Source organism: Perognathus longimembris, chromosome 18, assembly GCF_023159225.1.
Source record: "Perognathus longimembris pacificus isolate PPM17 chromosome 18, ASM2315922v1, whole genome shotgun sequence".
Lineage (NCBI taxonomy): Eukaryota > Metazoa > Chordata > Mammalia > Rodentia > Heteromyidae > Perognathus > Perognathus longimembris.
The window spans coordinates 45,919,887-45,945,473 of record NC_063178.1 but is presented as its reverse complement, the minus strand read 5'-3'; the positions used below and the strand labels follow the sequence as shown (position 1 = coordinate 45,945,473).

Sequence of the window (25,587 nt, the reverse complement as noted above, 5' to 3'; positions counted from 1 at the left end):
AGTAATTCGTATATTATATACTTGATTATTATCAGGAATCCAAATTCTATGATTTATGGATTGCATTACAGTACAGCCTGGAATTTAACTGTTGGAGTCAGTTGTAAAACATAACGGGGTTCCAATGCCAGAAGCTCTAAAGTCTCCCATTTTAACGTGTTGGACAAAAGGATCTGGAGCTGTACCATATGCCGATCTGTTGACATGGATGAACACCTCAGCTCCTTCCCAAGTCACAGGGTGTACAATTGGTGGATCTGGCATGTAAGCCCAGTGGGTCAGCGCTTGTATCATTCTGATGAGCTTCCACCATCCTAATGCAATGCTCAGGTAGCCAGCGGGTATCATTTTCATCCTGTGAAAAAACACAGACATGTCCTCGACCCCATGTCAATATTGGATCGGGCCCGTGCCAATCACCTGTTAAAGGATCTTTCCACTTAACTTGGGCAAAAGCTCTTTGCTCTCTCTTTTCCCAGAACCGTTGTGCTTTGGAAAGGCCATTAAAGTCCAAATTAAAAAAAAATGTAGTACAAATAAAGCAAGAGAAAGAATATTAACACGAGAGAGGGGGTATAATTCCCCCCTTTAATTTAGAAATTTGGTGTTTTGACAAACCGTTGGCCCATTCAACAATTCCTTGACCTTGAGGATTATAGGGAATTCCTGTAGAGTGAACAATTTGGTAAAATTTGCAAAAAGTTTGAAAAGCTTGTTCAACATATCCTGGACCATTATCAGTTTTAATATGTTTAGGAAGTCCCATAGTAGCAAAGCAGTGTAAGGCATGGGAGATACAATGTTTGATAGCTTCCCCGATAAGAGGAGTAGCCATAATAAAATTAGAGTAAGTGTCTATGGTAACATGGACAAAGCGGAGCCGTCCAAAAGAGAGAATGTGGGTAACATCCATTTGCCAAACATGGTTGGCCACTAAAACTTGAGGGTCAATGCCATTGGAGGGCACAGGTAGGAAGGTAGTACAGTTGGGACAAGTTTTCACAATTTGACGAGCCGCCTCACGTGAGATATGAAATTGCTGATGTAATGCACGACTGTTTTGATGGTGGGCAGCATGTGATTGCTTTGCTAAGTCAATTTGAGTGAGAAAAATTTGAGTAGCCTCGTCTGTAATAGCACTACCCTCACTTAATGGAAACAAGAGGCAAAGTGAAGTAATTTGTTGGAGCGGCAATGATGTGAAATTGTGCCCATTAAATTGGCCCAAGCAATGGCCCAGGAATCACAATGTATATAAAGCCATTCTTGCTGTTGTAAAGTATAGGGGATGTAAATAGCCTGTGGATCTCATCCAAGATACTTACAAGAATCCACATGGAACATATGGAACTAAGGTGGCCACCAATTTATAATAGGGAGTTAACACTTTTGTAGGAGTAGCAGGCAAGGAAAGCCATAAAAGGGGTCCCTTCTTCCAGAGGACCGCTGTTGGAGAATGAGGCATAGTTCAAATATATGCTTCCCAAGGGGTTGAGTAATGAATATAATTTACATGTTGGGAAGAAATGGCAGGATTTACTATGCTTAAGGCTTTAGCTGCTTACGTTGTCATTTGTCTGGGAGATGTAGGGTTGGGGTCCCCCTTTAATAGATAAAATAAGGGTTTTAATTCAGCTGTGGATAATTTAAGACAAGGGCGAAGCCAATTAATATCTCCCAGAAATTTTTGAAAATCATGTAAAGTACACAAAAGAGAAGTTTTAATCTGTAATTTTTGACTAGTAAAACAGTAAGGACCTCAAATATGACCAACAAATACTTTCCAGAGTTCTGCTGTAACACTTAGAGAACAGCAGACTGAATGCGATCCATGTGCCATTAAATCAAATCATATTATTTAACCTTACCTTACTGGCACGTGAAAGAGAAAACAAATGAATAACATCAAAAGTCTCAGCTTCAGTGGATCTGAAGTGGCTGTGTCTTCCACCCCAAATTAGCAGGCCAGCAGGAGAGATGGCTTGCATCTGGATCAGGCTGTAGTAGCATCTCAGAGTTCCCTGGATAGGCTGTCATACCTCCTGCTTGTTGCCTGTAAATTTCTACACAGACTGGTTAAAGGCATTTTCAAACAGATTTTAGAAGCTTGGGCCTTTAACCATCTTCCTAGTCACAAAATCCACACAGATTGAAGGCCAACCAAGTCTGCTCTCTGTAGCAGCCAGGACAGTTTCTGAGTCATGGAGGGAGAAGACACCAATGCTACCCCAGTGCAACTCTGTGGTCACCAAACACAACTTTGATGCTTTTAACCTTGGAATAAGTCTCGGTTGCAACTCTGTCATGATAGGCCTGCTATAAACCCAACTCTAATCTTGGGGACAGGCAGAGACAGGGTAGTACCCTTTGACAGCCTGGGCCTGTCAAAATCCTCACAGGACTCCTAGATTTCCTGAGCAAACCAGGCAGTTTAGGAGCCAAATGTGGAGGCAGCTTCCTGTGGCCACAGACTGCCACGGTCTACTCAGCTAGCACACATGTCAACCTGCATCCTATAAAGCAAAATGTTAATTTTGGGTCAGGAAAATTTAGGTTAATAGTCACATTTGTACAGTTGTTCCAAAATGACTCTGGTCCCTTGATCTTAAAGAGTTTATGAGAGCATAGGGGGAAAAAAAAGAAAAGAAAAAAATGGAGAAGCAAAATCTTAGTCTATATCAAAGAATTGTCAGGATTAGGTGTACTCTTGAATAGAACATTTTGGGGTGTTTTTTAGACACATTTGCTTGCACCCAAACATGATCAGTTTGGGTTTAAAACCTGTTTCTTGTTTTGTTTTTAAGTTTTACCAACGGATAGACATAGACATACATACATACATACATACACATACAAACAGTGTGCACAAGCTTTGGGGTGCGCTTAGAATTGTTCTTTAATTGGCCATGTAAGTTTTCTGGAATTCCAGTGGCAAATGACATTATTTTGCCTATATTCTAGAACCATGTGGTTAGTTAGTAAACAAACAAACAAAAAAGAACAGAAACAAAAAACATTTTCAGCAAACCAAAATTATCAGATTATCCGAAAAGCCACATTTTGAGAAAACAGTTTAGCTCCCATGGGGAGCTTATGGGAGACAGGACATGAACACAGACAGCAAGCTCATGAAAAGACACTTTCATCTTCCAGCATTTGAGTTGAAAGGCACCTTTGAAATGCAAGGCCATAGTTACAGAGTTCAGAGTGGGTGCAGGGTTACCGGGAACTGGAGAACCCAAGTTTCTGTCCAGCCTCCAGGACTTTGGCATGCCTGTCACCTGGGGGACGGGCAGGCTTCCACTCCAACCAATCCTATTGTCGACCATATGCTCAATGCTAGAGAAAGCTGACGATTTAGCCAAACAAGCAGGATTTAACTGAGTCCCCAAGACTCATCAATAACAAGAACAGAAAACCTTTTTTTTTTGAGTCTTTCAAAGCAGATGTTAAACAAATATTGGTATCTTTGGAAGTTAGCATCAGCCCATCCTATGACACAGGCAGGCAGGCAGAGTTTAGAGAGAGGCAGAAAAAGAGACAGAGAAAACTTCATCTGCCTGAGCACTCATAGAAGTTAGGTAAGTCCTGCAAAAATATTCCAAATATGTAGGATTGGGCTCAAACTTGAGCAGCTTTCCTGAAGCATTTTAGACTGTCCCCCACGTGATGAGCGACCAGCGGAGCTGAACTAGAGATCAGTTGACTCCAAACACCCACAATTGCTGATCCCCTTGACCTAGCCCAGTGGCTTTATGGAAAATCCAAGCTCCAGACTAATGGTCACTCACCCTGGTTGGGGCTTCAAATATGTCGTGGTGGATGGAAGTAGAGCGCTCGGTCAGGAGAAGTTACCTCGGTGGAGTTAGCATTTCCCTAGCCTCAGGTCCCTCCACTCTGCAAGCAGCCTGCACCTAGGAGAGCTGTAAGTCTTCCAGGACTGTCGGTTGGGGCTCACCAGTACCTACCTTTAAAGGAGTTTGTTGTTCTGGGTGAAGCTGTTACAATAGGGCTATGACTGATTTAAACATATTCTCAACATGGGTCAATCTATTTTCAGTAGGCTCATTGCATAATTTCTCCTCAGTGTCTGAGCCACTGAGTCTTCCTTAATATCTGCCCCGTTGGGTTCAGATCTTATTAATTTTCTCAGCTCTTCCCGGGCAGCAGCATATGCTCCCGGGGCTGGGCAACACTCATCAGGTCCCTGTTCAGTTTCTCCAATTGACTGAATTTTAATCTATTCATGTCTAGGATCTAAGCAATCTCGGACCAGATACCAAAGAATAATAGCATCCACTGGAGTTTTCTCAGGGCCATTTGCATCATAATGTTCCTGAATCTTTTTTCCAATTTTCTGCCAAGTTTCTAAGTTATTGGTTCCTTCCTCTGGGAACTGGGGGCATGCTTCCTCAATAAAGTGACTTTGGCCAACTTTCACTGCCCGGGCATGAAGCATGCCTTTGGGGGCCTGAACGTATAACATGCAGCCTATACTTAGTCCCATAATTTCTTACTCCTGAATATCTCTTTCCCGCTCTCCTTTCCAAGTGATCAGACGTCCTTACCTGAGCGGGGGTCCTCTGCCATCGTCCCAGGTGTACAGGTCCCTGTTCAGGCGCCACTTCTGCGAGCCGGCCAGCAGTGAAAAGGGAATCCTGAATGAGGGGGCGAGGATTAAAGGAAAGGAAAAATATAAGACAAGAGAAAAAAGACAAGAGGCGGAGATGGGGTACGGGAGATTGTAACTCGAGACTGCAGCCAGGTTTATTCTTAACTTCCAGGACATATGCAGTTTGAAAACCAGGAAACAGCATAGGCTTAAAATTCCAGAATACAAAAAGGCTTGGAGTTAGCAGTACCCGACATAGCTAAGACAGGGTAAGGTTGGTTAACATAAGAATGGACCCCAGAGCAATACCTGATGGTAGCTAAGACAGGATGAGTTTGGTTAACATAATAATGGACTCATGGCAGACATAGTAAAGCATTCCCGATTTTCCATTAAGCCATGTCCTTGCATGTCCTTGAAAACACAGCCAGAGGTCAGGAAGAATTTAGCTGCAAGTTTGACTCCTGACAAGAAAGAAGCCTGCTCGCTCATATTTGTTATCATTTATGGTCTTCTAGGACTTTGCAAATGGAACTTTTGTAGCCCCCCCCCCCCACAGGTGAGATGACCGTGGCTTAAGAAGGCAAGTCATAATGCTTGGGGTTTTGCCATGGTAAGTGTTTGCATGGTGGGCACAGGATTAAAATTTTTTTTTGTCAAAATATAAAACTTGGGCTGTCCTTCAAGTAATGACTTGCACCGTCTTCCTGGACCAGGTAGGCCCTCACCTGCTTGCCTGCACGTAGGCCATTCCCACCTGGGATTCAGCCAAAATTCTTCATCACTCCAGGCTTAGCCTTCCACCTGGGCCTGGCTAAGAACAGCACCCTGAGCCCGCAAGAGACCATAGCCTATTTTTTCTGCTTCCTGTTTAAGACCTATATAAGGCACCCCCAATCCAGTCCCTTGCACAACCTCCAAACCCAGGGAAGGGTCTATGTCCCTCACTGGCAATAAACAATTTAGCCTATTGAGGATGGAGTCTGGTCTATTGCTTTCCTGTTCTCCAGTTTCCTAAGAGTCTTTCATAGTGCATGCTATTGGTTGTGAAGAACATTTACTCATTGTTGTATGTCTTTATATGGCAAGAGTATTTTATAAAGAATATACTGCATTCTACAGTAGTTCTTCTTAGACTTTAACATGAGCACCATCCTGGTGGGGTTGATCACTGGGTGCAAACTCTGGTCTTGTCTGACTGGGGTTCTTGTATCTGGATGGCCTATCCTTCTGGATATTTGGGAAGTTCTCTGCCAGTATTCTGTTACAGAAATTGCCTATTTCATTAACTTCCTTTTCTAGGTTCTATTCAACACCTATTAACCTTAAATGAACACATAAGCCGATGCTAAGCGAAATAAACTCCAAGTTATGAAAAGAAGTGGTATATCGTTGTTGTTATTTTCAACATACCATGTGAAATTATGCCCTTTTTCTTTTGTCTTTCTTTCCCATGGTTTTATCCTTGATATCACTGTAACTGATTTTAGTACCCTTGATACTGTACATATGTGTATTGGAATAGGGAAGGGAAAGGGAATATCAAAATTGAGGGACAAAAGATAAAAAGACAATCCAATGCAACAGCAATACTTACAAAACTATATGGCGTAAACCAACTGTATAATGCATGGGGAGAGGGGGAGACTGGGAGGGGGTAAATGAGGGAGGAGGTAACAAGGTGGATAAGAAATGTACTCACTGCCTTACATATGAAACTTTAACCCCTCAATACATCACTTTAACAATAAAGAAATGGGGAAAAACACAAGTTGTTGCCCAAGATTTTAAAGGAGCTTCCTAATTTGATGTCACTCTTCAAACCCAAGCACAGCTTTCCTACTTTCAAGTTTCCCTTGCAGTATTTAATCATGTATCTGCATATTTCACTTGTATCCTTTTAGGCAAACGGAAACCTGGCTCAGCAAAAAATTTCATGAATAGCCGATCCTACATCAAAATAATGGATATGAATCATCTTCTATCATTGACCGACATTAATCTGCTGAGAAGGCTCTAAATAATTCAACTGTAATTTTCCTGGGACCAAGTTCAATGAGCCAAGTGCTCTGTCCTCCCATCTTAGTGTCTCATCTTGTCTATTCAAGAACACAACCAGCATTTGACCATTTCTTTCCTCCACCATTAATTTCCCCTTCCATTCTGGATCAGATTGAAATTGCACATGAAGTATTTTTCCATTGGAAAGAAACCTTTCTTGATTCTTCATCTTAACCTCCAGTGATCACTGCAATTTTTTTTTTTTTTTTTGCTAGTCCTGGGCCTTGGACTCAGGGCCTGAGCACCGTCCCTGGCTTCTTCCCGCTCAAGGCTAGCACTCAGCCACTTGAGCCACAGCACCACTTCTGGCCATTTTCTATATATGTGGTGCTTGGAAATCGAACCTAGGGCCTTATGTATATGAGGCAAGCACTCTTGCCACTAGGTCATATTCCCAGCCTCCCTGCAATTTTTGTCCTCGATTGCAGTTACATTCTTCAAAGAATGAACTCCATTCATTCTCCTAAAACCCCTTCTCAATTTTCTCCTTGATTCAGTCACTCAAGACTTCCGTGTTCTACTTCACGAATAACATAATTCTTCCATCTATCTGTGCTTTATCCACCTGATCTTGACACCAAATCTCTCTCTCTTTCTGGCAATCGCTTCCTTATTTGGCTTCCTGGACCATGCATCCCTCCTGGTTTCTTTCCCAGTAAGATTTGTGCAATTGTTTCTTTATTCTTCCTCATCCTTAAGACCACTAAAATGTCTTGAATTTCCTTCACATAGACTTGTTTTCCAGGCATAATATCCCAAATACATGGTGTCATGTACAGTCCTTCTGCTCACAAGTCTCAGTTGCTCATCTCTACCCAGACTCTCCCTTGGACGCTGACTTGAAGGTCCAACTGCTATTTGACATCTCCACTTGGAGGCTGAAGAGACACTTCGAAAACTGGCTCCCCACACACACCCCATTTCTGCCAACTCAAACCATGCAATCTACTAAAAAATCTTGTTGGTTCCTTTCTTCATGTGTCCAGAATCAGACCATTCCTCACCAGTTCCACTCTGTGACTCAAGATACTGTGTGTTCTTTAGTCAAATAATTGGATGACTCAATAAAGGGGAATCACTTGATTTCACAGAAGAACCGGGAATATCTTTTGGGAAGAAGAGTGATTCCCAAAACAGATAAATCAGGTCAATTTATTCTATAGCATGACAACTTCATAGTTTATGCAAGATAACAATCAAGCCCCCTAGACTGTCCTGTATCTACTTCCACGAATGGAACTGGCCTCCTAACTTCTCGGACCTCCACCATCCTTTCCCTTCCTTTCCTGGCTGTTTACGGTTCTGTGGACACAGGGTTAATGCTGTTTGGGGGGCATTTTACTTATTCTGCTCCCTCTTCCAGGATGGTTGTCATTCTCCTGTTTTTATGGCTGCTTTCCATCAGTACACCATCTTTCCTCAAATGTCACAAATACATGCAAATGCAAAGTAGGTACAGCATTCCATACCTTAGCACTCACTTGAGTTTGGCTGATTTCACTTAGTATGGATTTTTCCAAGTCTTTTCATTTCCTTACCAATGGAGCAATGCCATTCATTCTGATATAGTCATAGAATTACATTGTGCATATATCAGCTTTCCTGCTTGTTCATTCCATTAGACAAACCCAGCTGAAAACCAGTGAGTGTCCATTGGTCATGATTCACAAGAAACAATCTGGCAGGACGCCTATTAGAACAAACATGATGGACCACAAATCCAGAAGGCATACGGAATGCACAGGATACTCACAAAGTAATCAGTAAAGCAGAATGGGAAGCAACTTTGCATTTTCTTCATCTGAATGAATTGTAAATAATTCTCTCATAATGAAGAGAACCTGAGGGAACAGACCTTGAGGTGGGATAGAGTATTCTGTCTTTAATTATTCTCATCAGTTTCTAGCCAATGACTGTGTCAGTACAGAGTGTGTCTTTCATCAGAAACATGTGTTCTGAAAGGTATTCTCAGTGGCTTATCTATGTGCATGACATGGAACAGCTAAAGACATGAATTGGCATTGGAGATGGTTACTGCTCTTGAAGAGAAGGGTGGAGAGGGTCATGTCTTCACTGAGTTCTCCTGGGTTGAACATCGCTAGGTCAAAATCTGGCCTAACATTGGGCCTTAGCTTTTCCATCTCTCCAGACAGTATCAGCCACCAAAAGGCAGAAAGTCGGGCTGGGGATATAGCCTAGTGGCAAGAGTGCCTGCCTCGGATACACGAGGTCCTAGGTTCGATTCCCCAGCACCACATATACAGAAAACGGCCAGAAGCGGCGCTGTGGCTCAAGTGGCAGAGTGCTAGCCTTGAGCGGGAAGAAGCCAGGGACAGTGCTCAGGCCCTGAGTCCAAGGCCCAGGACTGGCCAAAAAAAAAAAAAAAAAAAAAAAGGCAGAAATTCCCAGCCTCTGTTTGCAATGTAGTCACAGCCATCTGAAACCCGGGTCTCAGGCAGTCTGTGGCTTTGATCGTGGGTGGTAACTGCACCTCACACAACCCTAATTGAGTTTTAACATAGATGTTTCTGATCCCACGAGATAGTAGTATGATATCTTAAACTACATCCTACATCAACTTAAAGGGACATACTAAACCAACATTTTCCCCCACATTACATTTCCTTTACTAAATGGCTTTGAAGAATTTCTATTGACCTACAATTATTAGATGCTAATTAAAAAACTTCACAGGGGCAATAACCGTTTAAACAAAGAGATCGAGATTTAAGTGGTCATTTATAAGGACATCTTTTGAAATCAACAGCTAAGGATACATGTCATCAACACTTGGGAACTTTTTTTTCTTCCCTGAACCTTTACTGAAAAATAAAAATCACAGTAACGTGAAAAGTAGAGTGATTGGTAACAGCTTCCGCATGTTCACGTTTTCCTCTCACTAAGTATTGCACAGAATTTTAAGTGTTGTTCCTTCATTACTTGGAATCTTGTGAATGCGTGTGTGCAAGAGAATAAACTGCGAGATATGAGTAAGCTATAGGTGTGTCCAGGCCTCATTTCCCATCTTTAAAAAGAGCATAATAACCACTGGGTATACTACACTGCCACGTGCGAATGACGGGGGTGATGATCTGAAATGCGTAGACTAATGCCTGAAATGGAATAAGCTACGTATAAGTAAAAGGTTATTCATTCACTCTTTCGATCTCTTATCATTCTCCTCATTCCAGTTTCCCACTGATTCTGCTAAAATTTTTAAAATTTAGCAATCAATGTTGAGAGAAGCGCCGTACTTTTATAACAATACTTAAAATCCTGCTACATAACTTGCTTTACTTTCAGACAATTTCATTACATCTTACTTCCAAATAACTTAAGGGATGCAATCACTAGAAGAATGTCCTCCATCCCGCAAGCAGAGAGAGAATGACATTCTAGTTCCAGAAATCTGTATAGTTCCAACATGAATCTGTGGCTGACTCTGAACATGTGAAGAAAGTCAGACCTTGAGGTGAGGAGATAGTCCTGAATTGTGCAGGTGGGCCAAATATCCAAGGGGACCAATTTTCCCAGCTGTTTTCAGAAGGAGACTACTGGGATAGTCAAAGAGTTGTAGCCCCACTTGCTTTGAAGGTGGAGAAAGGTGACCCTGAATCCAGGGATGTGGCTAGTCTCTAGATGACTAAGAGGCAAGGAAACAATAATTTCTCCAGAGCCTGCAGAGATGCCATGGTTTCAGTTCACTGAGTCTCTGGAGAGTGTTTGAAACATAATTCAAACATACTAAGTATTGTATTACTTTAATCTACCACATTTGTGGTGACTTTTTGTACCATCCAAAACAAAACACAACGAACCTCATATCAACATATTTTCACCTCATATTATGTTTTCAGCAGCGCTTGTACAGTTCTATTAATTGATGTTTATTAGGAGATGTCTGTGTGATCTTTTTAGAAATAAGTGTATCCTATACAAATTTCAACTATCCTTTAAATGGGACACAAAGACAACTATGGACTAATTAAAAGGGGAGGAGCTTTGGAGTTTGTGATATCTGCACTTAAGTTTGCTAGATGCACAAAATAGTTAGATTTGTTTTTTTACCACCAGCTATTCCATGTAATAATTACAATGTGCACATCAATAAAGGTAGATTCGTTATTTTTCTGAAATTCACATTTAATTGATTGACTTGTGTTTTATCTGGCCATTCTACCTGGATAGAGTCCTAGCTGTCACACATAAAAGGGAGACCTAAATAAGTGGGTCTAAACTTGTTAGAGTTCAGGAATGTCCTGTGAAGCCTTTGCAAATATCATCACCCAACCTCAGTGATTTAATGATAAATCATTTTCTTCAAGAGTAGGACAGACGAATGAGTATGCTCCAGATATCTAAGGTAACACCGCATGTGAAAGTAGTGATCAAAAGAGTAATTCTCTAACTACACTGTACATTAGTACCACCGAGGAAATTTATTATGCAGACTCCTGGTTTCATTCCAAGAGATTGTGAATCAGTACCATAGGAAGAGGATTCAAGGATGTTTGTCATAAGCATTTTAAGTGATTTGCATGAAGAATCTGTGACTCGCACCTTTAGATTCCTGCACGTGATATTTCTACGACCTGTGTCAGTGCTGAACAAAACTCAATACTTTCTTAGCCACACCTGTTGTAAAAGTTCACTTAACATAATTTCCAAAAGTAGAGTCATCTGAGCTTATCTCTTCTTCGTCGAGCTCCATCATGTCCCTGAAGGTTTCCTTTAATTTATTTTTAGTTGTTGTGCATCCCAACTCTCACCTCTGTCTCCCCATAGGAAGAAGGACCTTTCTGTACACTGCCAAATGAAACATCATTTTCAATTGCTCCTCTTTTCGTGCCTTCCTGATGTGTTCTGAGTTTTGTGTTTCCTCACTGGCGAAAGGAAATAAGGATAATTTTTTTTCTGTGTAATTATTCTGATGAGCTGAAAGCTTGGTATATTTGTTTCCATTGTCCAATTTAATATCATATCTCCGTATCTTTTTCTCATTTGATCTCTGAAATTTCACAGAAAATATTCATAACCAAGGCAGACACACTCAGCTTTGTGTTTCTTTGAGACTTGGCCCAATGTGCTTTGTGTAACACAGCCCATTACTACTTGTGACAAGGCAGATACAGATCCTCTGTGCAAAACTTTGTGTCCCCCACCCAACCTCACCACAGGCTATCTCTCCCTGGAGGCTCTTTGTGGAGCAGCTATCACGACCAATTTGCAGTCTCTGAATGACTGTCACCTTGTAGAAAACACTGAGCAGGAAGAAAGACTTTGTCCTCCTCTTCCTTGATTCTTGGCACACACTCTTTCATGATTCCTGCTTGGAAGGATATGAGTCCTAGTTAGAAGCCATCAGGCCTCCTATTCCAGGGCCACCTGGAATTTGCCTGAATGGCCTGGGCCCACTGGGTTTGAGAGTCAGAAAATTGCTGGCTGCAGGGTCAACCAGGCCAGTTGTGGAAAAATAGCTCATATTGTTCACACTATGGGGAATAATATCCACAAATAACCTAATGTTTTGTGGAAAAACAATAGCAGCACATATTACCCACCTCCCCAGCCTCTACACCTCCCCCCCCCCCAAACAGGGCTTCCCATGGTGTAAGAAGACTGAAGTGTTTCAGTGGATGCAAGGAGTAAGTAACAAGTGGAACAGCATGCACTCTTTAATATGTGGCTTCCACTTCCCCATCAGCTCCGGTGGATGTACTCTGAGCATGGACAAGGCAGAGGCTTTGGATTTACAAAAACAAGAATGTTGCTTGTTAGGTGTGAGACTGTAGTGTATTAACCACCTTGGAGTTTTATTATCAGGATGCACTGTAGTGGGTGTGACACAGTGTCTTTGGTTTGTAACCAAGAACTGTGCAATCCTGAGTTGTGCATTTCCATTGCTCATTGTGAGGAAACACCATAGTTCTCCAGACTCTGTCAGTATGGCCCACATCTCACTACATGTCTATAGGAATGGAAAACTTTTTACTGGAGAAACTGAGTCTTTGGCACAGGCTCTGAGAACATACCCAACGACTATGGCTCACTTCCAATGAACCTCTGGTTTAGTCATTTCTGCAAGAACTGGAAATGTGTCGGCCAGTATTCATGCAATCTGAGAGGTGGCTTCCTTGTCACTAGAACAGGGCCCTACAAAGAGAATGGTTCTCAACAGTTATGGAGGAGTGATGAATGCTATTTTTAGTTTTGCAGTGAATGGGATGGTGGGGCTATTTAGAGGAGATGTACTGATCCAGACCCCGGAGGAGATGAATCTTGGGACAGGGAACGATAGGAGGACAGGCAGCTGGGCCTATATTGAAGTGTGGCTTATCCCTTGGGTTGGGGATTTACTTAAATTCCACATTTTAATGATCTCAAATAATTAATGTCGACCTCTCCAGATGGCTCCTATAAAGTGTGTGATATTTTCATTACTCATTAAGGTTTTCTCCAAACCTTTCTATTGTAGAAATCTTATGGGCTGATTGTGAACAGAGATAGGATTCTTGGACAGGGCATGACCTGTATTGGTAATAAAATAGGCTAATCTCAGGTTTCTTCTTTCTGGAATAATAATGTGATTGAGACATTCTATCTTTTAATATCTATTAATATTAAATGGGATTGGCTCTACAAACTTTGTTGTAAAGGAGATAGAATACTAGGGTTTTTATTTGTTACATTACTTACTGTTTCATATTATCTCATTCCTATTTTTCTTGCCTTATGTCCCTGCATCTAGAGATAAGAATTCAAACACTGGGGTGAAGTGGATGATAGCTACAATTTTCAGTGACCATCGGAATGTATTGTTGAACCAGAAGGTAGGTCTAGTCAGAATCTGGTCTCCATAAATGATTTCACTGTGACTCATCAAGTAATTCTCAGTGAAAACAGGAGAAACTTCATCAAAACAGTCAGCGATCTGTCCACCATTCCTGTCACTTTCAGCTGAGCACCTGGCTCAGGTAAAGTAGGCCAGAGAAGCAATGGCCAAATGTCAGAAAGCAAGTGTATCAGTTATCCAATCCTTGCATTACACTGAGTTTCTTATGCAAAGCTGGCCCCAAGGTTCACAAAGGGGCCCATGGCAGTCACCCTTTCTTAATCTGGCCATTCTCAGAAACTATAACAAGTAGAGATAGTAAGATGTCACCTCATTCTTTTAATCAGGTCTGTGTGAACCTCTTCAAGGAGTAACACAATCTAACTATCCTATTGAATAACACCTGTTTAAGTCCTTAGCTCAATGATCAGCATTGGTCAGCATGTAGCAAAGGTGAACTATTGCTGTCATGTGACATTTGACAGCTTAAAAAGCTCAGAAACAATGCACAAGAACAAGACCTAAATGCAAAGAAGTTCACTAGTTCAACTACCTCTTATTAAGTGCCCAGTTCAAGACAATGGCAAAATAATTTCACACACAGTTTTGTAAGGTCATATATTTTTAGAAAGAATAAGTAAGACAAGAAAAGCAACATTACAGATTATACTTTCTACTAAAATGGATAGACAAAAGAAACAGAGTATTTCAGATAGAAATGAGATATATGAAGACAAAAACATCAGAATAAAATGATAAGGAAATCATGTTGGGGGAATTTGTTTTAGAAATGATTGACAAAGTAGGTCTCTGAAGATATGAGAGCCCAAAATCATGCAAAGTGAGAGCTCCATAGAAGCCAGTATCTTGAGGTTTCACAGAACAAGAAAAAAAGAAAGAAAGAGAGAGAGAGAGAGAGAGAGAGAGGGAGTTAGGGAGGAAGGAAGGAAGGAAGGAAGGAAGGAAGGAAGGAAGGAAGGAAAGAAGGAAGAAAGGAGAGAAAAAAGTAAAAACAAAGCTCTTGAGGCTGAAATGTTCTAGAAGTAATAAAGGGACAATATAACTGAAGATGAATGAGGAATTATTTGAAGAAAAATAATACCATCAAACAAGATAGGCTAAGGAATGGTTGAAATGGATGAAAGAGTTAGTATAATTTGTGACAATACTAAGAACTTTTAGAAGTTTGTACCATGGAGTGAAATGGTATGATTTACGCTGCTGACAGATTATTGCATTTGTAGGGTGAGGAAGTAGTGTTGAAGTGCCACCAACCAGGATCTTCAGGGATGGAAATGTTTGCACAGTTCTGGAAGCAGATCTGACTTTATGCTGCTAGGGACTTCTGCCTCAGCAGTAGGTGGCTCTCTTCTCCCTAAGTCTTTACATGGCCTTCCTTTTGTGCGCCTTTGAGTCTACACATACTTTCTGTACAGGCACTATTTCTTTTAAGGAGCACACTGGAGAACTCAATTTTATTACTTCAATGATCACTTTATCTCTGAATACAGCTACATTCAGAAATAGTAGGAGGTTATCCTTGTAATATGTGTTGCAGGGACAGAATTCAACCTACAACAGTTGTACGAGCTACTGTAGAGAGAATATTTATGTGTAAGAGGCACTGGTCAGAAGGTTATTTTAACAATGTAAGTGTTCTTAAGATCTTGAATGAGGTAGGAGCAAATAGAAAGGCGGTTAAAAGTGGTCATATTGGTCCTGAATTGTGAAGGTTTAATTGATAAAACATACTCATAGATTGTCAGTGCAACACAAGGAAAATAGAAGAATAGTTGAGTGCCTGGTGTCACAATTTATTGACATGAGGAGGAAGAGGAGAAGAATTTTGAAACACAATGGTTTTGAATTTTCGTTTTAGACATGGTAAGTGTGATATGATTATTAGATGTCCATGGGAGATATTAACGTAGAAATCAACAGAAAATGTCAGCATTCATGTTGCTGTAAGTCACTTACAAACTATGTCTGCGAGGCTCTGGACTTGGATAAAGACTCCAAGAACAAAATCTAGATAGAAAGAGGGGATGGCCACAACTCTGCAAAATCTTTCAAGGAGAAACAAGAAAGAAAAGAAGATAAAGGAACCTGCAGAGATGACAGAGATGATGGAGGAAAGGAGACGGCAGGCGACCTTGATGCCAAGTGAGGAAAATTTTTAAAAAGCATTGCAAGTGTATAATACTGAAAAGCTGCTGACATTGTAATTCCAAAGAGAGCTGGTGACTTGACCTTTGAAACTGGCATGATGGAGATTTTTAGCGACCTTTAAAGATCGGCTTCAACAACAGTAGGAGTGAGGGAAAAAAGAGAGGCTGGCAAATGAGAAAATGAATTAAGCAAATAAATTCGTCAAAGACCTTTGCTAGCAAACAAAGCAGAGAAATGGGGCAGCCATTGGAAAAAGTTATAAAAAGAAAAACAAAAAAAAGTTTAGGGAGTACTTTGCATTTGAAGGTGAAAGATACTAGAATGTGTTAATAACATTAATTACAAATTAATCACATTGAAGCTAGGGAGTGATAACTTCAGAGGAAAACAGCAAACCTTAACTAAGAATTCAAATGGAAGCTAAGGGACAAGGATTCGTTTCTGACCAGATGAAGGACAGCTCAGATCATGATGAAGGTATTGGATATGAGATGTATATGAAATTCATGGACAACTTCATAGAGGCTGAAACTTAACCACATTTATAGATGAGGATACATATCTGTGTATTTTTAAAATTTGCTTTCATTATCTAAGTGTAAATAGAATACCCCAAAGTTCTCAAGCTCAGTGCACAGAACTCATAAGTAACTAATATTAGAAACTTGTACAACCCAAGAATTAGTTCTTAGAAGGTATTGACCATCCTTTGCTATACTAAAATTTTCCGTGAGTTCTTTTCTTTGGCAGGTACACTTTTTATTTTAGCAATAATTTGTAGGATTTTATTTTGAAGGAAAAAATGGATGCTTACTCTTGCCAGCCATTATTTGAAGACTGTAGCCACAGCTCCAATGAGACCAGGGTAAATGGCTGGCCTTACTGAAGTATGAACAACCCAGTGTAAAGAAAACTATAAAGAGGGCTGGGGATATAGCCTAGTGGCAAGAGTGCCTGCCTCGGATACACGAGGCCCTAGGTTCGATTCCCCAGCACCACGTATACAGAAAACGGCCAGAAGCGGCGCTGTGGCTCAAGTGGCAGAGTGCTAGCCTTGAGCGGGAAGAAGCCAGGGACAGTGCTCAGGCCCTGAGTCCAAGGCCCAGGACTGGCCAAAAAAAAAAAAAAAAAAAAAAACAATAAAGAGAAGGCCATGAGATAAAGGCTTTGAGGCCTGCCCTTTCCTGAAATCCAGTTGTTGGGAAATTTACTTGGTAATGAATGTGAATATTCTTTTGATAAAACCCAATGCTTTGGGGAAGGGGAAGACTAATGTGTAGATACAGCTCAATCTCCATAATCCATATGATTTAGACTTTCTGAAATCCTGTCTCTCCCTGAGTGAATTTCCACAAGCAAGCGACAGGAGGAGGTGCCTACAAATGAACAACGTCCCGAAGTAGAAGTTTGGGTTGAACCTAGTGTTCAGTCAAAGTCTATGTTTATATTAACTCAGTATAATTTGAGCCATGGGCAATTGGGTTAAGAAACCACTTCAGAAGGTACTTACTGATTGGTAGCTTCAAGATACTCTGAGTGGTATGTTAATTAGCAAAGCATTCCTATCTCCCGAGTTTATCACATTCAGGCAATAAGTTGATAATGTGTGAATAACCATATATACTGTAACCACACTGAGGCTCTGGTACAGATAATGCCATTGTTGCACTTGCCTGGGTAGCAGATGGTAGAGATTTTGAGTAATCTCTAACACAGGCTGTAGGAGAGAGACTGCATTATTTCTGCTGTCAGTGAATTAAACAAAGGATATTTTGGGAAGCGAAGTTCCTATTAATGAATCTACCGTGATATATATGAGATAAGGGTCGCTTTACCCTTATAGAAATAATGTTAACTGGGCCTCCCACTTCTGGAGTTTCTCTCTAGAAAGAATCAATTGCACAGTCTTCCTTAAGTTTTCAAGTATACTTGTCCTGTCTCCCTTATACAATTTCCTTTCTTTTAATTCTTTAATAGATAAAAAATATATTATAAAGGATCTCAGAAACACACACATTAGGTCATTCAACATTTTCTTGTGCTGAGTTATAGTGGTATGTAAGAGAAGAGAAAGGTGACTCTTTCCTCTTTGTTGTCATATACTAAAGGAAGAGGTGGATTTCCTAAACAACAAAAACTAAAATCCATATACTTAAACAAATATGGCAGAATGTATGTCCAAAAAGAAACATACTCTTTATCTGACTAAGGTAAGTATAACCACTCTGTAAATCAAATGAATAAGACAAACCTTCCCAGACCCCAACTCAATTTTTAATTTCTTGTTATATCATTGGCCAGGACTGTGCAACATATCCATTCTTAAAGCAATCACTTACCAGGATGATAAGATCAGCAGGACTAGGATCGTGGAATTCTGATTCACTCCCAGAGGCTGAATGTAGACCATCTTTTCTCTGAACCAGAAGATAACCATTAGGAGATACAAATCAGGAGAGTATTTTTCAAAATGAGAACAAAAATGGTATGAACTACTATGAATGATGATTTACAAAGAATACTACATCTGTTGAGGTAGTAATTCATAGATTTTTTTTCACAAACCATTACAGAAATGTACTCATTACCTTACTTATGTAACTGTAACCTCCCTGTTCATCAGCTTACAATAGATAATAAAAAATAGATAAATGAAAGAGGAATGGAACTAACTTAAAAAAACTATTATGAGTTGAGCAAACAATAAAATGTAAGCTCCACCAAAGCAGGAAATATTTTCTGTCTTTTTTCCCCTGTAGCATCAGAGAGAATAACACTAACTCTTGTTTCATTAGTTCTTTCTCTTCTGGTTTGCCTAATGAGTTTCCAAGGGGACTTCCTATTCATTGAAACAAGGAAGGAGGGAAAGGAGAAGTTTAACAAAGCTGTCTTGATTTTGAAAAGAAGGCTCTCAAAATTTTAAGGAGAAGCCAGGGAAGTGTAAATGAAAGGCTTTTAAACAACTATAAGGCAATAGCTGCCTCCAAACCATAATGCAATGCAGACTTTGGCCTTAATAATCTCAACCACCCATCCAATATAAAGAAAAAAGTGCAGAGGCAAAGCAAAGTCCTTGGTGAGAATGAAAATCTAGTTATGGAGTTCCCCAGGCAAGTTATATCCTTTTGAGCCAGGACAGATATCATCCACAACTACCTAACAGAACTCTTAATTTATCATGATGGTTGCTCATTTATTTCCTCTTCTCTGAACAGCCTGGGAAATGCACAAAGCCTCCTATATAAGGAAACAATTACCAAGTGGGCCACTTTCAACAGAATTTGCCTTGGCTAGTCATCTCTGTGCCATTTGTGTACATAGTGCAGAATTAAATAATTCATCAACTTGAGAGCTTTTACTGCACATTTTCACAATCTGTGAGACACTGAACTAGGCCCGAGGATAAAGGGGTGAACACAGATACCTGCTCCTTGCCCTTCGGAAGTGAGAACACAGCACGAAGCGAAGGAACTTGGGGAGTACCTTCTGGTAAAGGTTAAGGCAGAGCAACCAGGAAGCTAGACAAGGCAAAAAGGGTGGAGGCATGAGTCAGGCAGGCAGAGCCCTGGCATTTCAGCTCAGAAAGTGGAAAGGGAGTCTTCACACACGTACAATGAATCTGTATTCAGAGCCAGGAAACTCAGATTCACTCATTTTTTCAGTTTCTCTGAGGCTGAGAGAAACCTAAGTTATTCTTTTGGTTTACATGTGGTAGTAGGGCTTGAACTGTGGATCTGGGGCTTGCTAGACAAGTCCTCTGACATATGAGCCACTCACTCAGCTCAAACAATTTTGTTTTGATGCTTCTGACATGCAAAATCTGAAACAAATGTTCAAAACTACTGCTATGTAAGAATGACTCCTTTTGCATAAGAATATGTTATTAGGATAATACTGTTACATGAGGTTTGTGAGACTAGTTTCTTAGGTCACTATAGCAGAAGTGAGAAAATACTGTTAGGTCTGCCCAGGAGAACAGCCTTTCCCCCTTTCCTCTTCATGAAGGACAGCAAGTAGCCTTACTGGAGATCACCTTCCTGAAAGCAGTAATCACGACTGCCAATCACCTGACTGTGAGTCAGCCAAGGACCCTACCCCAGGCTCAGAGGTCACTTTCTTATCTGCTGAGGTCACTTCCTGAACTGCCCCAGTCATTCCTCTGAGAGCACTTCCACATTGGCTGTGGTCCCACCCCCCACATTTCCAAAATGATCCCACTCAACACAAATCCCTCTCCCTTTTTCTTTCCCTTCTCTCTCCCCATACCTCCATCTTAGGGTGGCAGTTTGTTCTCCAGCCCCTTCTACCCCCATAAACTCTTTTCTGCCTGAACCACATGGCAATCTCTTTTAGCCAAACCTTACAGATAAATCATAGCTTTACATTTTCATGAGACCCATTTCCCCTCAACTCTGTATCTTTATGTTATTGCTTATATAACTTAATTCACAGGATACAATGAAGGCCAAATTTGAGGAAATTGCTCATTGTAAGGTGGAAACTTAAACCGTCTGGCTGGTAGATCCCAATGCATTCATTAATAACAAGTACTTCTTGTTAGGTCCGCCCTGGAGAACAGCTCCCTTCATGAAGGACAGCACCTGTAGCATTACTGGAGATCACTTGCCCGGAACTAATAATCAACTGTAACTGTCAATCGCCTGACTGTCACTCACCTGACTGTGAGTGAACAAAAGGACCCAGACTCTGAGTTCACTTTATGCTTGGAGGCCACTTCCTCATCCACCCAGATCATGCCTCTTTCTGGAAATGAGATGTTCCCCAGGCTCTGAGATCCTTTCCACCTTTATTGCGGCCACAACTCCTCCTTGCCCTCCACTATGCAATTTCTCTCCACCATAAGTTCTCTGTCTGCACATCTACATCTGGTGCAGGCTGGAGGTTTGGATCTTGTACTAAACTCACTTCTGCCTGAACTAGGTAGAGGTTTCCTTTCAACAACCCTTACATTATTTATGTGGGGAAGAATTCAAAAGGCTGGATATGGAAACAATGATGGGAAAAATATAGTCGCCTCTACCTCAGTGGACCTGGAAGTTCAAGACAAATGCTAAATAAATTTAAATAATATGTGAAGAGCTTGAAGGGGACACAGTCGTAGAACTCGATTTCTATATTCACAAAGAAAAAGAGGTGAGAAAAAGGTACTCTGTAACCAACCAAGTGCAGCATTTTATCAGTAAATGGAGACAAATCTGCTCAAAGCAAAGTTGATGCACGGACGATGTTGACATGAAGCATCATAGAGAGGGAGAATGCTAGGGAACACTTGGTGGAGCCAGGATCCTCTATTATAGCCCAAGAAGTCCAGTGAAGGGAGACAGTCAAGAGACATGGTAGAAATCTCCACCAACATCCTATTCAGAGTGCTCTAGGAGTCAGAGTAACTTTAATGTCATTCTTTGCACCACCTAATACCATGGATGAGAAAATCGCAGGAAAGCTGAACAGAGGTTAACAGACCTACCGTACATGGTGAACCAGTTGGACTTGAATCCTAAGAATAACAATTTAGTGAGCCTTTTCAACTCATTGCTTTTCCAGAAATGCAGGTGTGGCAAGTCAGAAATGTCATTTTCCAGCTCACACAACACTCTGTTATAAGTAAATGTGTAAATCAGCCTTCAGCTTCATCCAGAGATCAGGAAACTAACCCCAGAGAGATGGATGTGTTTGTCTGATGAATAATGCATACACTCAACAAAAGCTGGAGAAGGGGAGTTTGGGGGAGGAGAAATGAGAGAACATTGGATTCATGGAACAGAGTATAACCTGTTTGACCTAAAAGACATAGCATTAGTGTACACCGTGATAGACTGAAAACTTCCCATTTAAAATATAATAAGCCAGAGTCCTTGGAACATGCCAGTTTCACCTCGAGGAATGTTTAAAATATGTTTAAGGAAAAGATCTAGAGGAAGGTAAATTGTCCTAGACTATATAAGCAAGCACTAAATGCAATAACATACGTTTCTGTCATATGGAGGTTGAGAAAGATTTTACATGCTCAGAAGGTGGGAGTGACTTATCCACAAGAATCTAAAAGAAAAAAGAAATGGATTCTCCTCTCTTTACGATAGAGATTTGCCAATCATTTATCAGCTCATTGAAAGTGATTTCAGACATCACCTGAATGTGAAATAATACAAAACTTGTGACACTTTTTTTCAGTACCCACAGAAATGGCAGATACAAATGTATGTTATTTTAGTATATAAATTGCTGTTTATTTGTGATACTGGACTCTGAGAACCAAAGTAGCAAAACTTTCTTATAAATATCAAGATATATGGTAATTTTTCAATAATCAATTTTTAAGCAATCAAGAAAAATAATCTTGAAATAGACTAATAAGAAAAGAACTTAGAAAGAAATATCATTAGTATAGAGACTGCTGAACTGAATATAGCCATTTTCCTCCTAAAATGCATTTCTACCAGTGAGGGCCAGAGCATGTGTGTTCTTTCACTGTGGTCTCTCTGAATCAAATAGTTGGTCCGTTCTTTCTCAGAGGCGGAACCTGGGAAACACTGGAAGCAAGACGTCCATGCAGAAGAAAGGTGGACCAGAGGCTGCAGCTTTCCAGCCTGGTTTCCCAAGGCCCAGACTAACAGACAATTCTCTGCAGAACATCAACGTGAAACAGACCCATGTTTACCCATCCACCTGTTTAAAGGTGTATTCATTATCCCCTCTCAATGCCACAACATAATCCCTCCATTAATGATGTCATCCAGCTTTACAATGTGATGGATCTTTATAAGTTGGTTTGTTCATCAGCCTTTTAAGGGTCTTGGACTTTCTAAACTCACTTTTCACATTCTTCCTACCCTTTTCTAATAGCACTGGCTAGATTTTCATCCCAAAGCACATCTACTTTTACTATATTCTTGGTAGTAATCGCATCTTATGTTTTCACCGTATCCAAAACCAACCAAATCTACCTTAATTCTTCACTAATCACTATCTTTCAAATTCTGGGGTGAATAAAAGGCAAGATTCCATTATTATAATTTTTCACACGAATTCATGACTGTTTGTCCTAAACTCTAAGAGTTTTTTTCTAGTAAATCTGAGACATTAGTTAGCGATTTTTCTTTCCTGTTGAGTCCTGGTTGAGTCCTGTTGTATTAAAAATTCCTCATTTTATTTACATTTCTCATTCGATCACAGAAAAAAACAGTGGCCCCAAATGTTGATTTTACTTAGAAAACTGAGGCCTAATGTTCTCAAATTAGGTGCTCACTACAACATATGCCTTAAGCAAAGAAGATAGAGAAGCTGCTAATGATATTCGGGGTAGTGAAAGCCATGCTGTAATTACATTGCTGCTCATTAAAAAGAAATAAGTTATTTTAAAAAACGGATGAAAAAATAAACTCAAAAACAATCACATGTAAGCCATCTCTAATCACAAAAGAAATAACCACACATCACATTTATTCACACAGTGAATTTATATCACACACATTTCCAGTGAATTAACAAAATTGAAAACCCAAAGGTAGTGTGAGCTGAGCATTTAGTACTGTAAATATTGTGTATTTTTCTAAGTCCATGAGATTCTTGAGGTGAAGTATTATTTTATTAACTTCTGTGTCCAAGATCAAAAACCTGATAACTGCATTAAAGGATTTATTTACAATAAGAATAAAAGATCTTTGGTATATTAAACCTGCAGTACCAATTGGGTAAGGCCTCTTTCTTTCCTAATAACAACAACAATACACTCTGAATCTGTGGGAAGGATTTTGTCACTGTCTCCAGAGGAAAAATTCCAGAAAACAAAGACTCCAAATACCCCAGAATATGAAACTTCACTAAGCTACTTGCAGATGTTCATATAAACTCCTTAATATCACTTAGTGAGCAGCCTCAGTTTCTTCATTTCTCAAATGAGGACAATACTTCCCTATGGAAACACAGTAAAGATTAAATGGGCCCTATTTAATGCCTTTGGCTGATTGACAGGAGCTAGTTCTGTAGCAGGGACTCCAGCATGGAATCCTATCACCAATATCCCCAAAGTCCTTTCCAGCTTCATTCTGTGAAAAGCAATGGCTTGATTTTCTACTCAGCTCCTAAAATGGGATTGTAGATGAGTCACCAATGACTTTTGAGCCCTAGATTTTCCCACTGTATATAGAAAAAAAGATATAAAGGAAACAATATATTTTATAACTTCAACCACCTCAAATATCTTCTGAGATTCATTATTATGTAATTTTGGTGTGTGTGTCCCTGTTTTCATATGTGAAATGTATTGGATAGAGAAGGAAAAAGAAAGGGAGAAGGAGAGAATGGGAAGAGAGAGAGAGAGAAAGAAAGGAAGATTACTTAGAAAGAGAGAGCATATATGTATGTATACACACATACTATACACAAATAAAAGTTGAGATGCACAATGATACAGAAGTTGGGAAATAATTACCCAATTTGTCCTACCCAGCTTTTTCCAGAGACTTCTCACATAAAATCTTCAGGACACGAAGGAATGACAGTTGCAAAGCAGGATGAGTTGTGTGGAATTTGAATTTATGTTTTAATTCATTATATATTCCCAGTTTTTGAATATTTAAATGAAATCATCTTTATCAGCTTCTTGTAGAGCCTACTATTTGAAGATAAAATATTAGTTAAGAAAGCTGGTTAAACTACGGAATACACACACATACACACACACACACACACACACACACACGTGTAATGACTCTACCTAATAAAAGTCTTGGACAGATGTGAGTTGGAAGAGTTTAGCATATAAGTCTGTTCTCACCAGTGGATGAGGCAGCTCAGGTATAAGTATATTCTACTCAATGAAACAGGGACCCTAAATGAGAACAGTTCCCCACCAGGAACCATTGCCTGAAGAGCATAGAAGGGAAGAATAGCTTCCAAAGCTCTCATCCATCCTGTCCATTTCATGTCAGGTAGGTCTGCCCTCTGACCACAAGTCTCAATTCATGTATATGATTTTGATCTACATGACTGCAGTCGTGTTGAGTTATAACTACCATCATTGCCCCAGAGTAACACCAGTGGGTTTTCTCTGTATAATTTCTCCGCAAACTATAAGTGGATAAGACCATTACCCTGGACCCTGGAGCCACAAATGTGTCTGACTCTTTGATGTTAAGACAAACCAGATGCATTCTGGCTTGGATGAAGTCACTTTTGACCTGACCAATATATACACCCTTCTTTCTGATCTAAACTATTCTAGTGTCCAGAAGAAGTACTTAATAAACTGCTATCTGTGATTCTGGATATATCTGCCTCTTCTCTTCTGCCTCCCCCAACTCTGGGGGCTACCTTTTATATGCTGAGAGTGGGTTATTCAGAATACCGTGGTTGAGGGAAGCCAACAGTTTGGCTTTGTGACCAGAGAAAGGAGGAGCTGATAGTGTTCCACTAGCAAACTGCCCAGGGTAAATAGAGGTTGTGAGGAAAAGTTGAGAAACTTTGTGGATATAATCATGTGAAGAAATATCTTTTATGCAATACATCTTATCCAATCAGGAAGTCCTTTGTGTATGCAAAGGAGACTGGAAACATAAAAGGAGATGGTTTACAACTCATTACAAAGAAGCAAAAATTTTGTGAAATAAATGGGAAAGACACTGAAAGGAAACAATGTGTTAGATATAAGATACTGTCCTTGAAAAATCTGTAGGTGTTTAAGAAAATCATGTGAAAGGAAGTTAAAATAATTCTTTTCCAACACAAATGAAATCCTTCATTTTTTTTCCAGGAGAACTAAAGAGAATTTCACTTTCTACTCATTCCTGTAATTTTCCATGCCTGCACCTGTCCTTGGCAAATTTATGCCAGATTATTTGATTACTTCCTGCTTCAACTCCAATGGAACCACTAGGCAGGAACTGTTTCTTGT

General features: G+C 40.2%; 1 pseudogene; it reads right to left on the bottom strand.

Moving 5' to 3' along the window:
- The window catches only part of LOC125367014, a 97,261-nt pseudogene that overhangs the window by 4,030 nt on the left and 67,644 nt on the right, over positions 1-25,587 (bottom strand).